The sequence below is a fragment of the Ascaphus truei genome, chromosome 3 (assembly GCF_040206685.1).
Source record: "Ascaphus truei isolate aAscTru1 chromosome 3, aAscTru1.hap1, whole genome shotgun sequence".
In the NCBI taxonomy this organism is placed as follows: Eukaryota; Metazoa; Chordata; class Amphibia; order Anura; family Ascaphidae; genus Ascaphus; species Ascaphus truei.
This window is the reverse complement of record NC_134485.1, coordinates 228381584-228395625: the sequence shown is the minus strand read 5'-3', so window position 1 is coordinate 228395625 and position 14042 is coordinate 228381584.

The following is a 14042-nucleotide window of genomic DNA, read 5'->3' as shown; positions in this document are numbered from 1 at the left end:
GGATGAGGGTGGAGCATGGATTATTATGATATACAAACAATTCTATTACAGTGGCACTGCAACAGGCAAGCAACATGCTTTCACAGCCTGGAACGTTGCCCCAATATGAATTATTCATGAACTCTGCTTCTGTAAAACTACTATACAGCACATCATCTTTTTCCCAAAATTGGCCTATAGAGAAATTATTTTAGAATATGGATCATGGAACAGCAGTATTCTTCTGTTTCACAAACAGTGGCAAAAGTATATTCTAACTCTAGCCATTAACTGGTTATGTGTAATTGAAGTTGGGAAGGTAAAAACTGAATAACAAACTGTCATTCCAATTGTATTGTATTGTATGTCTTTATTTATATAGCGCCAAAAGTGTACTCAGCGCTTCACAAAGAATACAGTATAGGGAATTATAATAATACAATAAGTGCAGCAAAAAGCAGACAATAGGAAAGGAAATCCCTGCCCCGAAGAGCTTACAATCTAAGAGGTTTGTGGGGAAACTTACAGAGAGAGCAGGTGAGGGAATAATTGCTGTAGATGGGTGTGCTTGGCCACAATGGGTGGTATAAGTGACTGTGGGACAGTAGCCATGAGTGCAGGCTTTTGGGATGCTTGATTTGTGGGGCAAGTTTTAAGGTTAGTCAGTGTTAAATGAAAACACCATTTACAGGGGAAGAGATGGCAGGGAGGCGTGGGTAAGATCATGTGTGTATGGCTGGGTTCAGGCTTAGGGGAGATCCCCAGCAGCAGGAAGGAGTAGATAGAGGGTGTGAAAAGAGGATTTGTGTGAGTGTTTTTTATTGAGGGGTAAAGAAGTCATTGAGAGAGAGGTGTATAAATAATGGTGGAGTGGGGATGTTGGAGAGAACACAGAGGTTCACAAAGGAGTGAGGAAACAGTAAACAGAAAAAGAAATAGGGAGGGCATAGTGAGATACAGGAGGAGAGACTGGCCAGTTATTGGAGGATAGGAAGAGTACAAAGAATCACTGCTTTTAGATAGTAAAGTTCTCACAGTTGTTAAGTTGCTGTTCAGAGTTTAGATCCTCCTCAATCTTCACCTCCAATTTCAACTCCAAGATTAACTCTGCTACACACTCAAATGTTACACTTTGATGTTACACAGCCAATGCACCAAGATACCAAAAGTTCTGCAAAGTATTTTACTGCAGCTAACATTCCACAGTTTTAATTCACTAAAATATGATAACGTTGCAATAGAATGGGGGCAATTTCTACTACAGCATGATTGAAAAAATTGACCTCAAAGTTGAAAGTGTACATTTCCTTGGCACTTAAAGCAGCAATCCTTCCCAGTGTATCTTGCCTACTGAGCAGGTCATGCTCTTAAAATAAATTAATTAAAAAAAAAGTTTAAAATCATGATTTATAATCTCTAGCATCTGATACCATAGTAAGTGTTTGCCTGCATTGTGCTCTGGGGAGAGCTCTATTTTAGCCTCCTAGACATTCATTTTTCAAACACTTATATCTCCTGAACAGAGTAGAAGATCTAAAATGATTTTTTTTTTTTTTAAACACAGTTGGAAAGGAAGAGAATTGCTCTGTTAAACTCAGTAAATTAAAAAATATACAATAGCATGCACTGCTGCTTTAATTTACAAATACGTTGTTCCTTTTTCACAAACAAAATCTATTCTGAAGACAAGTTACTGTCAACAGCAAGACTTTAAAATATTGCTTCTCTTCCAGTACGTTTCTCTAACACAGCATGTGGTTGTGCATGAAGTTAAATGATTAATAATGTCCTCCAAAAGCGGCAGTACTGCAATGCACAGTTTAGAACAGTTTTTTATTTTTTTTTATTTTAGCTCCTGGTTTAAATTCATACCACTTCCATGTTGTAGTGCAATTGCATAGATAGAAACTGAATTTTCAATGTAAAAAATTGAAGGAAGGAAAAAGTTACAGTATGTGAAACGGCTAATAGGTAGCCTTTGTGTGTACAGTATATTCTGTCCCAGGCTTACTGTGATGTAATATATTGAGAGAGGCAGTTACAGCCATGGCCCCTTTTATTTTAACACTTCTCCGATATTTTCCGGTGACTTTTTCCGAATGCCACGCGCTTCGCCGCGTTCATGCGGCGTTCGTGTCGTATTCATGTCGCAATCATGCCGGCGTCACCCGCGCTTGATGTGTTTAATGATAATGGTTCGGATTTAATTGGTTGCAATTCTTCGAGTATCCGCCAGGTGGCAGATATTCATGAATTGTAATGCGCATGCGCTTCAGTAATGTGTCGACTTGCAGGTGTTTAAAAATACCACAGTGGTCCTTTGTGAATTGACCTTGGTACTGAAGAAGTTGTACAACATTGTATCTATTTAGGCATTTCATATTAAAAACTAAATGCAAAGTGTCTGGTGTTCTATTCCATTGTCCAGAGGGGTCCAGGGATGAGTACACCACTGCAGTCCATGTTCAAAAAGCCCAACATAACGTATGCTTATTTAATATGGTCGGCAATTAGTTCAGCAGATGATAAGATGGCCACAGTTGGTCAAATTTATCAATAGTTTATCGAAAATTATAACTTTTACAAATTTTCACCAGATGCTCATGGGTGGAAGCGTGTGATAAGGAAAAAGTTATGTATCGATCCGTGTTTTTTTCGTATTGCTCCTGCACCCGGAGATACAGGCAGAGGGTATTGGTGTGTTGCCCCTGAATTTTCCAGTATCTTTGATCATGTAGAGTTCAAAAGGCAAAAGGTCATGGTAAAACCAACTAAGAATCATCACTCCCAGGCAAGCAATGCGCCAGCGCCATCACCGGCTTCCAATAACGGTCCGACCGTCTGTGAAAACCTGCTGACCGGCAACCCTTGCTATCTGCCCCCGCCTGGATACCTGCAGCCTGAGCAGGATTTCACGTACAGATACCAGCAAGCTTGCATGTACCAAAGCAATTTCCGCTTCATCAGCTGTCAACTGCAGGTGTAGCAGGCCCGCTGTCACCTGTCAACTATGTGTATAATCAAGACTACGGGACTGGCTGTGGCTCGGCGCCAACCGAATGGCAAAGTCTATGGTGGGTACAGCTGCTGTATGTAATTATTTTTTTACCATATCAATATCAATGCACAGTAAAGCAATTCTCCTGTAATCAATCGCTTTACTTATGGTTATTTAGTTCTTTTAGTCACAATTCGCCAAAATGTAGTCCAGCAATATCATTGGCTGAGCAGCTTCTACAGTAGATACTGAACAATCGGTGGACAGCTAGGCGCATGCGGATTGGAACCTTGTTGAAACGCATATGCGTCTCATCACATCTAGGCGCATGCGTGTATGTGAACAAGAGATGCACACCGAGAAAATAATTGTTGGGACTGACCGAGGGGACTGCAGGAACTGACTGTGGGAACTTCTTTAGGGGACTGACTAGTTTGAACTAACCATTACAGTAATACTTTTATTTTTCTTCCTCAGAAAAGAAACTTTGTCATCAGGCTGAGAACGGCAAATGGAGGGATTTTGATGAATAATATCGCTTTTTGTAACGATGCTTGCACATTGTTGAATCTGAATCAGTGCCATTTTTATTGATTAGGATAGAATAACTGAGCTTTTTTACATACTTTTTTACATACTGTACTGTATAATAAACCCCAAAAATAAGTAGTATGCATTTATTCTGTACATGTATTACAGTACAGTATGTGTGTTCTACTGTAATTATAATACAAATACCGATAATGCGTTTTAATACTGTTTTGATGTACTGTAATGCGCATGCCTACAGTATACTGCACAATACAGTATTGCACAGTATGCCTGATGCAACTGTATACAGTAGTACACAACATTTTTACAGGTGGGTGCAGTAAGTAAAAAAACATTAATGGTGTCCAGTAAGTAAAAACATACAGTTATATTTAAAGAAAAGCAGCAATTTATTTTATTGGTGGGTGCAGTAAGTAAAAAAATATTAATGGTGTTCAAGTACAGTAAAAACATTGACAGTATGAATACAATCTACAACAATCAACATTATTTTTATTGGTGGAGTACTGTAAGTAAAAAAACAGTAATGGTGTACTGTAATTAAAAACATATTAGAATACAATTTAAAACAATGAACAAGTCAGAAATGAATCAACATTTTAACAGACGACCAATCACAAAGCGAATTCGATCCCCAACAGATTGTCCTTCCAGGGCCGATGCCTTGTATGCCGCAAAATTCCATTAATGGAGTCTCACACGTTTTTCATTAAAGGATCGGAAATTGAAAAATAGCGCCTCAATTCCTCCACAATAGTCTTTCTTAAATTTTCAGGAAGAGCCTTTTTGTCGCGATTCCCTTCATAGTTTAAATTGTGGGCCCACCCGCAGTACACCGGGTAGGGCACATGGTGCTTGAAAATTAACATGGCATGCCTCTGGGGTATACCAGCACTTGTAAACCTATACTGCTCCCTGAGTGGCTGGAGCAGCTCAAGCAGGATGATGTTGGGCACCGTCTCAATGCAAGCGTATGTGGGTTGGATTCTGGGAGTGGGTGTTCTTTTGGGAGCGGGTGTGCTTGTGGCGGCGGGCGAGGGTAGGTTGTCTGGGAGGATGCTTTCCTCCTGTCTTGGTCGCCTTGTCAGTGTTGTCTCCTGGCGTGATCTTGACGGGGTTGTCATGTCATCCTCGTCAACGGCATACATGAACACATATTCTTCTGATGGAGGGGGTGCGCTTGGTGATGGAAGGTTGAAGGTCCCATTCATCCCATCCATGCCACCCTCCTGCTCTGGCGTCCGAGATACAGGGGCATTATCTCCAAGCAAATTATGTATACCCGCTATGTCAGTCGCTATCCTCTCCATCCGTTGATCTATCTTCTCATTCGTTGATCCATCTTCTCCATCCGTTGATCCATCTTCTCCATCTGTTGATCCATATTTAGCATGGTCTCTAAAAGAAGATCTATCTTTCCGAGCATAGAGTTCCCTGGGATATCGACACTTAACCCATTCAGCATGCGGTCTAACGAGCTGGATCTTGTGCATGGGGTGCTGTGGACATCTGTTTGGATGGGTGCATAAGAGGATGAGATGAGAGTTCCCTGGAGATAAGCAACAGCGTCGTCGAGGAGTGATGGAGCTGTCCTGTGGATTTCCGGGAGAGAAGCGACAGAGTCGTCGAAGCGTGATGGAGAAGGTGCCCTGTGGATTTCCGGGAGAGATGCGGCAGCGGTAGCGAGGGCTGATGGAGAAGGTGTCCTCTGGGTTTCCAGGAGAGAAGCGGCGGCGAGGGCTGATGGAGAAGGTGTCCTCTTGGTTTCTGGGAGAGAAGCGGCAGCGGCGGCAAGGGCTGATGGAAAAGGTGACCATTTGTTTTGCTTTGAGTGTACATCACCGAATTATTCTTGACATAATAAGGCTTCTTTAAAGCCTTACCTGTAGCCTTTGGAGTCGTCATTATTAACCTTAGCCTTTCGCTTTGGCCTTGGCTTGGAAATGGCTGCCGCCTTTCGCTTTTTCTGCATGACAGGCACGGCAGAGTCGAGTGTGTTCCTGCGTCCATAGAATCGGGGTTGATCCATGGAAGCAGATGGCACAATGCAGTATCTGGACAGGGGCAAGTTCAGATACAGATCATCGAGTGGGAGGCTATGCAATGTGTGTCACCTTTTATGCATGGCGACGAGGTGCAGGTGCTGAAAGTGTGCGTACTCTAATGTGAGTCATTTAAGTATAAATACACCATCCATTTTGTGTATTCACTGCACATTGAATACACATCGACAAAACATCGAATATACATTCTTGTGCTTGTATTTATTTCTACATGCAGCGATGCCTGTTAAAAAGGTTTCTAAGGATCTCAGCATGAGAATAAAGGAGATGTACACGAGAGGACAACGAATTGCGGATATTCAACACTGGCTAAGTACTACTGGCCTCGTTGTTCCGGCAGCAACCATGAGCTATCATGCCCACGGTAAGACCAAAAAAGTAAAGAGGACACCAGCGGTAAGTACCGCATAAGTACTGTGCTACTGTATACTGTAAAGTATACAGTACAATATTGTTATCGCTGTATATTTATATAACTCTGTTCTATACAGTATCTATCTATTATTATCGCTGAATATTTATATAACTCTGGGCCTCATGCAGAGAGCATAGAATTTTAAAAATGGCGAATTTCATAAAAAGTAGCTTTTTTGGAGAGTTTTATTCTCCATATGCAGAAAAGTGCGAATTCTGCTATGTTTAACATGGATGCGTGTGGCGAGTTTAAATTGGCGAGATGCGCGCTTCGGAAACGTGTAAAAACAAATTCGCGCCTTTTTTTTCCCCTTTACTATAGGCGGCGAGCGCCATCTTGCCATATTTTCGTGGCGCGGCAAAAATGCGAGAATCGCGCCTTTTTTTGGCGCGAACAGCCGCTACTTGCCGTTCGCACCTCTCTGCATTCGGAGAGTTTTAAAAATGGCGCGATTGAGGTTCTCGCCAGCCGCGAGGCGAGTTTTAAACATAGAAATAAAAAAATGGCGCGTTTTTCGCAACTCGCCATTTTATGCCGTTTTCTGAGGGAAATTGAACAAAAAATGGCGAGTTTTGAAATAACGATGCTCTCTGCATGAGGCCCTAAATTCTATACAGTATCTATTATTATTATTGTTATCGCTGAATATTTATATAACTCTATTCTATACAGTATCTATCTATTATTATTGTTATCGCTGAATATTTATATACTGCTGCGGCACAGTTTATTCGAGCATTTGCCCGTTCTGTGCCGCAGCAGTAGCCTGGCGCGCGCCCGAGTGTGACGGGCGCGCGCCGAAGCAGCGGAAGAGCGCCCTCCGATCGGGGCGCTCTCCCTACCGCTGCCGGGTCCGCCGGGTCCCCCGGAACCCCCTGCCGCTGTCCCGCGATCGCGGGACACCAGGGCTCCCTCGGGGAGCCCCTGGACACGCGTGCAGGGGGCGCACGCTCCCGATGACGCGTGACCGCGCGTCTATGACGCGCGGCACGCCGAGGGGCGGCCACTAGCAAGCCGGGAGATTTCCCGGCTTGCGGTACCGACCACACTTCAATAAAGTGTGTCGGTACTGTAACTGTATTCTATACAGAATCTATCTATTATTGTTATCGCTGTATATTTATATAACTCTTTTCTATACAGTTTCTATTATTATTATCGCTGTATATTTATATATCTCTATTCTATACAGTATCTATCTATTATTATTGTTATCGCTGTATATTTATACAGTATAACTATTATATTAAAGTAATATATATATATATATATATATATATATATATATATATATATATATATATATATATTTGGCCATACTGTAGGCCTGAGCATAAATTATGTACTGTACCTGTACTTGTGGCCTACTGTAACGTATTGTTGTTTTTCCTTTAAACTGTAGGGAGACAACTGTTCTGCTTGACCGAATTAATGAAGAGAATGATGAGAAGGGCGCCTTAAGGGTCAAAGACACTCTGCAGAAAAATCACAATCTAACCGTATCAGAGACCAGCATTAAGAAGATGAGATGCAGAATTGGATTGAAATATGGACGTGTGAGGTTAGTACTGGACAGTACAGGAGGTGAAAAGTGTGGTTTAATAAACTGTACTGTACCTATAAAATTATTCCTTGTCATTACAGAGCGTACCCTATGATAAGGGACGTCAACAAGATAAAGAGTGTGGTCCAGGCACAGGCATGGATCGACAGTGGCAAAACTTTTCAGGATTGCATCTTTACTGACGAGTCTACTGTATCTCTGGAGAGATTTGCCACCTTTGCATTCTACTAAAAAGGTCGCATATCTATGAAGCCGCGTCCAAAACACCCAGTAAAGATGCATGTGTGGGGTGCCATCTCTAGGCATGGACCAGGATGCATCGTCATCTTTGATGGTACAGTATAATAATGCACAAAATCACATGCTGTAGCCTTAAGCACTGTACTGTACTACTGTAGTGTGTATTATTTTGAGCACTTTTCTTTTCTTGTTACAGGAATCATGAATAAAGCTTTTCTCCAAGGGCAAATAGTGCCTGAGATTGTGGAATACATCACACGTGAATTCCCAGATTGTGACTGTGTTGCTCATTGTGATAGAGCATAATGGGCAAGCATCAGGAAGGTAGTATGGTACAGTACTGTACTGTAGTATGGTAAGTACAGGCACACCAAGTACAGTATGATACAGGTAAGTATGGCACAGATTGTTTTACAGTATACAGCATGCACTTTACTGCACTATTTTTTAATTTTCAGAGAGAGCTGCACTAGCAATCTTGTTACAAAGTATTTTACAGTACAGTAGTTCCAGTATACAGTAGGTTGACAGTAGTAACTGCATAGTCCAATACGGAGTAGTTATACTGTACACAATGCAATTATATGCACAAAACTGCACTAATTTTTTCTTTCCTTTTCAGAGACAGCTGGCTGCACTACAAAAGGACGGGTGGTGGAGGGGGGTATCATGTGTAAATTGTGTGAACTGTGTGTATAGTGTATCTACAGTCATGATTTATACAACCCCCCCCCCTCTCTCTCAATGAACTACAGAATGCAATGTGGCCATGACGAACAAGAGAAAGACTAAAAATTTGTATTACTGTTTTTATTATTATAAATGTGCATTATTCATGATTATTTGTATTTTTTATTCTTCCATGATTATGTACCAGCCCTCAAATTTCAACTGACAGAAGAACTACAGTACACTACTGTACACTACTGTACGTGTACAAAGAAGATAAACACTGTAAATGATTATTTGTATTTTTTATTCCTGATAAAATAAAATAAATATTTCATTACATTCACATTTTTTTTTGAACTTTAAATTCACTGTGAATGTTTGTGTGTGGGGGGGGGGGGATTCTTCAAGAAGGCTTACATTTTTATTCATTGATTATATTTTTATTCATTGGCTAATCAGATTAACATATTCAATTCGAGAAGGGTTTATCACAAGTGTGCATGTGTTACCGTAAACAAAGCCTCAAAGGGTTGGGGGGGGGATGGATGGATGAGTCATCATAATGGATTAGCATAATGGATTAGCCAAGCATTTGAAAATTAATGGTTTGCGAGAGGTGTTGATAAGAAGTTGAAATCCTTGAGGGGGGTAAAGCTGCATGAAGGATTAGCTGTACTGTAGTTCAAAGACATATTTCCAACAGATCATCATATTGTTTTGATCCCCACACCCCCAAATCAATAAAAATCACATAAAGCATGTGAATGACCAGTGTCGCGTTAAAAATCTACATTCCCGATAGAATATCAGAATAACAAGAATTTGTATGCAGGCACACATGTCTGGAAACGAAACAAAAAAATATATATTTTTTTCCGGACTTGAACTTCCACATGAATGTGAAGTTATACACGCATGCGCATTAATCATCAACTAGGTCCCTTCCCAAAGAGGATTACATGCAGGCGCAGACATGTGACACAACAAGCCTAGGCTCGGGACGATTAAAAGCACAAAGCCAAGCATTTGAAAATGAATGGTTTGCGAGGTGTCGATAAGAAGTTGAAATCCTTGAGCCTTGTGTGTGTCTACGGGGGGGGAGGGGGGTAAAGCTGCATGAAGGATTAGCTGTACTGTAGTTCAAAGACATATTTCCAACAGGTCATCATAATGTTTTGAACCCCACACCCCCAAATCAATAAAAATCACATAAAGCATGTGAATGACCAGTGTTGCATTAAAAAGCTACAGTACCGATAGAATATCAGAATAACAAGAATTTTTTTGCAGGCACACGTCTGGAAACGAAACAAAAACAAAAATTTATATATATATATTTTTTTCCAGACTTGAACTTCCACTGAATGTGAAGTTATACACGCATGCGCATTAATCATCAACTAGGTCCCTTCCCAAAGAGGATTACATGCAGGCGCTGAAATGTGACACCAGGCTCTGTACATTATACACGCAGGAATGTGATGACAGGTTCGGGATGATTGAAGCCAGAAAGCCATCTGGCTGGGAGAGGTGTACTGTACTGTAGATAAGAAGTTGAAATAGTACTTTAGCCTTGTGTATATGCGGGGGCGAGAGGGAGAGCGCTGTATGCGCTGAAATGTGATACTATAACACGCCTATGCATTTCAACAATGTTCAAATGAGACATGCAGTACTGTACGGTACACGCATAATATAAAAAGAGTATGAAAACAAGTAAAAGTACTGATTACAAAATACTGTAATACCGTACATACAGTACTGTATAGAAATATGATAATTTTATATTTGAAGAAGAAGCAACGCTATATTTTTGTTATACTGTATAGTATACTGTAAATCTTCCATTTTACAAATACTGCGCGCGCACACACAGACATAATGCATTAGATATGCATTAGACTTATTAGACTTTTAAGACAACAGCTCGCGAACGCCCATCCTGTGTTTTTAGACGGTATTGCAGTATAGCAGACAGCGCTAAAAATCTGAGCGCTAACATACCGGAAAGCGCTCCGGATAAAAAGAAAATATACCGCATCTGGCCGCGGTTATCAGAGCACCGCGGATCCGGCCGCATTAGGATAAAGGCGGCCGCAGCTGTAACTCGATTCCTTGTTTAATACCAAATGGAGTCTTCTTTGAATTTCTAATGTTTATTGTGGGAACATGAAAAGAAAGGAAGGGAAAACGTATGGGGATGTATAAAAATAGGTAAGAAACAATACTATCACAGGGAGCAGTGTGGAAAGACTGTGCAGAAGGCAGCAAACTCTGAAAATAACTAACTGCAGGCAGCCCCTGAGGGAAACAGGCCAGGACTGCACCAAGTGACAGGGAGAAAGGAAAGAACAAAAGCCCAGGTGTGGGAAAGGGTGGTTGCTGAAGCAACAGATACCTAGCAACAGCATAGGCAGAAAAAAAGAGCAATGCAGAGATGGATACAGAACAGTATATACAGTATACACTATCAATAACAGTCTTTTTAATTGTCTGACTCAAAACACCAATATCAGCAAGCATGACTTCAATATTGTCTACACGTTTCAAATACTCCCTGACTCATGTAGAATGGATTCCAAAAGAACAGATTATAGCTCAATTTTAAAATCAATTTTTGGATGTTTAAGTTATTATATATTTAAATATATTTATTTAAACATATCTATTACATGTTACAGTACTTCAGATTTGTGCTTACATCTCAAAAAGTAGATGCAGCAGGTGTTGTTTTCATCCCTATCATGTTGCAACAGAAAACCTCCCCTAGTATTGTCTTTAAGAAAAAAAAATTATATTGACACTCAGAACAGGGGTGACAACTCCAGTCCTAAAGGTCCACCAATAGGCCAAGTTTTCAGGAGATCCCTGCTTCAGCACAGATAGCTCAGTCAGAACGACAGCCATCTGTGCTGAAGCAGGGATATCCTGAAAACTTCACCTGTTGGTGGACTTTGAGGACTTGAGATGGTCACCCCTGTTCTGAGTGTCAATATAATTTTTATTTCTTAAAGACAATACTAGGGGAGGTTTTCTGTTGCAACATGATAGAGAGTCACCCCTAGTCCAAGAGCATGAGAAAAGTACAAGCTCAGCCTCATCAAAAGATATCAAGCAGACCGTAACATTCTCTAAGCATATGTTGTTTTTATCATGACAAAAAAGAAACTACACTATACTATCTCCAGACATTAAGGAAAAAAGGTGCTGTCACATATGGCTTTCCTGAGGGCATGTGACCTGCATACTGGAAAAGGATTAATACTCCGCTCGCAAGCGGTCCCACAAATGGACAATATCTCCCCAAATACGTCCCCATATACAGAACCAACATTCACAAATAGTACACAAGTGAGCACGTGATTTAGATATACAACTAAAACTCTGACTCAGGCCCTCATTCTCTCACGTCTCGATTACTGCAACCTCCTGCTGTCCGGCCTTCCTACCTCTCACCTGTCTCCCCTACAATCTATCCTAAACACTGCTGCCAGAATCACTCTACTCTTTCCTAAATCTGTCTCAGCGTCTCCCCTGCTGAAATCACTCTCCTGGCTTCCGATTAAATCGCGTATCTCACACTCAATTCTACTGCTCACTTTTAAAGCTTTACATTCTTCTGCCCCTCATTACATCTCAGCCCTAATTTCTCGCTATGCACCATCACGACTCTTGCGTTCTTCTCAAGGATGTCTTCTTTCTACCCCCTTTGTATCTAAAGCTCTCTCCCGCCTTAAACCTTTCTCACTTTCTGCCCCACACCTCTGGAATGCTCTTCCCCTCAATACCCGACTAGCCCCCTCGCTATCCACCTTTAAGACCCACCTTAAGACACATCTGCTTAAAGAAGCATATGAGTAGCACTGGATAATCATGGACACATGACACAAAGCTTGGCCTCCTGCAGACGCACTTACTAGTATTCCCTCCTACTGTCTCTGTACGTTCTCCCTACCTACCAATTAGATTGTAAGCTCCTCGGAGCAGGGACTCCTTCCTTAATGTTACTTTTACAGTATGTCTGAAGCACTTATTCCCATGATGTGTTATTTATATTTGCTATTTATATGACATGTATTACTACTGTGAAGCGCTATGTACATTTTATGGCGCTATACAAATAAAGACATACATACATACATACAATCAGGGTTAATTCACACGGATACTCTAGCTAACTCGCCTTTCACCTGTGCATGGCACCTCCAATGAGTTAATATTAACCCCTTACATAATTGTAATCATATCTATGTCAAATTAATATTTGCTAGGTTCTCAGGTACCTGTTTATAATAGAAAAAGATGCACTTAACACCAAAAAATATGTTGTAGCAAAATGTGTCCAAAATGTAAATACTCTCTTCACATCGTGCAACAGTTCATTCAGAGGTCAAAGCATTACTTATTAAATGTTTTAATATATATAAAAATACAGTGCTTAGATTACAAGAACATACAATTGCAATAGAACAGTTTCTCAAAATAAAAAGGATACAACATAAAACAGAAATATATATATCTATATATATAGCCTATAGGGAACCATGTTAAAAATGGTTTTTGAGGCAAAAAGTGACACTGTGTGCTCATTTGCATGTCATTTCCCAGAATCCCTTGCTGCAGTGGAAGTGCTGTATGCTGGGTGATAATGGGGAAAGGTGGGGTTGCAGACCTGCCTAAGACATGCAGATGAGCATACAGTTGTATTTGCATATTTGCTTTCCTGTGGAGGGTTTTTGTCACTTTTTTTACTTACCATAACTTAACTCAGTATTATGGTATATATATACCATATATATATATACCACAATAATTAAGGTTGTGGTGGGTAAAAAAAGTGACAAAAACCCTCCACAGTAAGACTAGTCTAGTCTCAAACCTGCTTAGCCAGCGATACCCATCAAGGTTGAAACATGTCAGTGAGTGGGTTTACTGGCTTTGCATCTTATCCCAGCCTCTGTCTAAAAGCTGTGTTTAAAACAGTATGCATTGGCTTGAGGATTTGCTTGTGTAATACGAGCTTGAGACAAAAGGTGGCACTGTGTGCTCATTTGCATGTGATTTCCCAGAATCCCTTGCTGCAGTGGAAACGCTGTGTGCTGGGCGATAATGGGGTAAGACAGGGTTGCAGACCTGTCTAAGACATGCAAATGAGAAAACAGTAATATTTACAGTTGCTATATATATATATCTACAGATGCAGTGGCCGTTATTCGAACACTTCACGCGTTGTATACTTCGGAATACCCATGTCATAGGACGTGATTTCTATCAACCATAACGCCCAAAGACGCGTGTTTACTCGTGTTTTTATCGAGTGCAGACAATGGCATTTTAGAGTTGTCTGCAACAACGTCGAGAAACTAAAATGGGAGATCGCGAGTTGTCTTAAAATTCTAATAGCAATTACAGTAAACCTGTCTTTTATTGCCGTACAGTACTTAAAGTGTGTGTGTACTGTAATTGTAATTTTAATATTAACGTTACAAGTTCATACTGTATAGTGTACATGGGAAAGAAGTCCTTTCTGAGGCTCCTTAGCCATACACAAATTCTCTA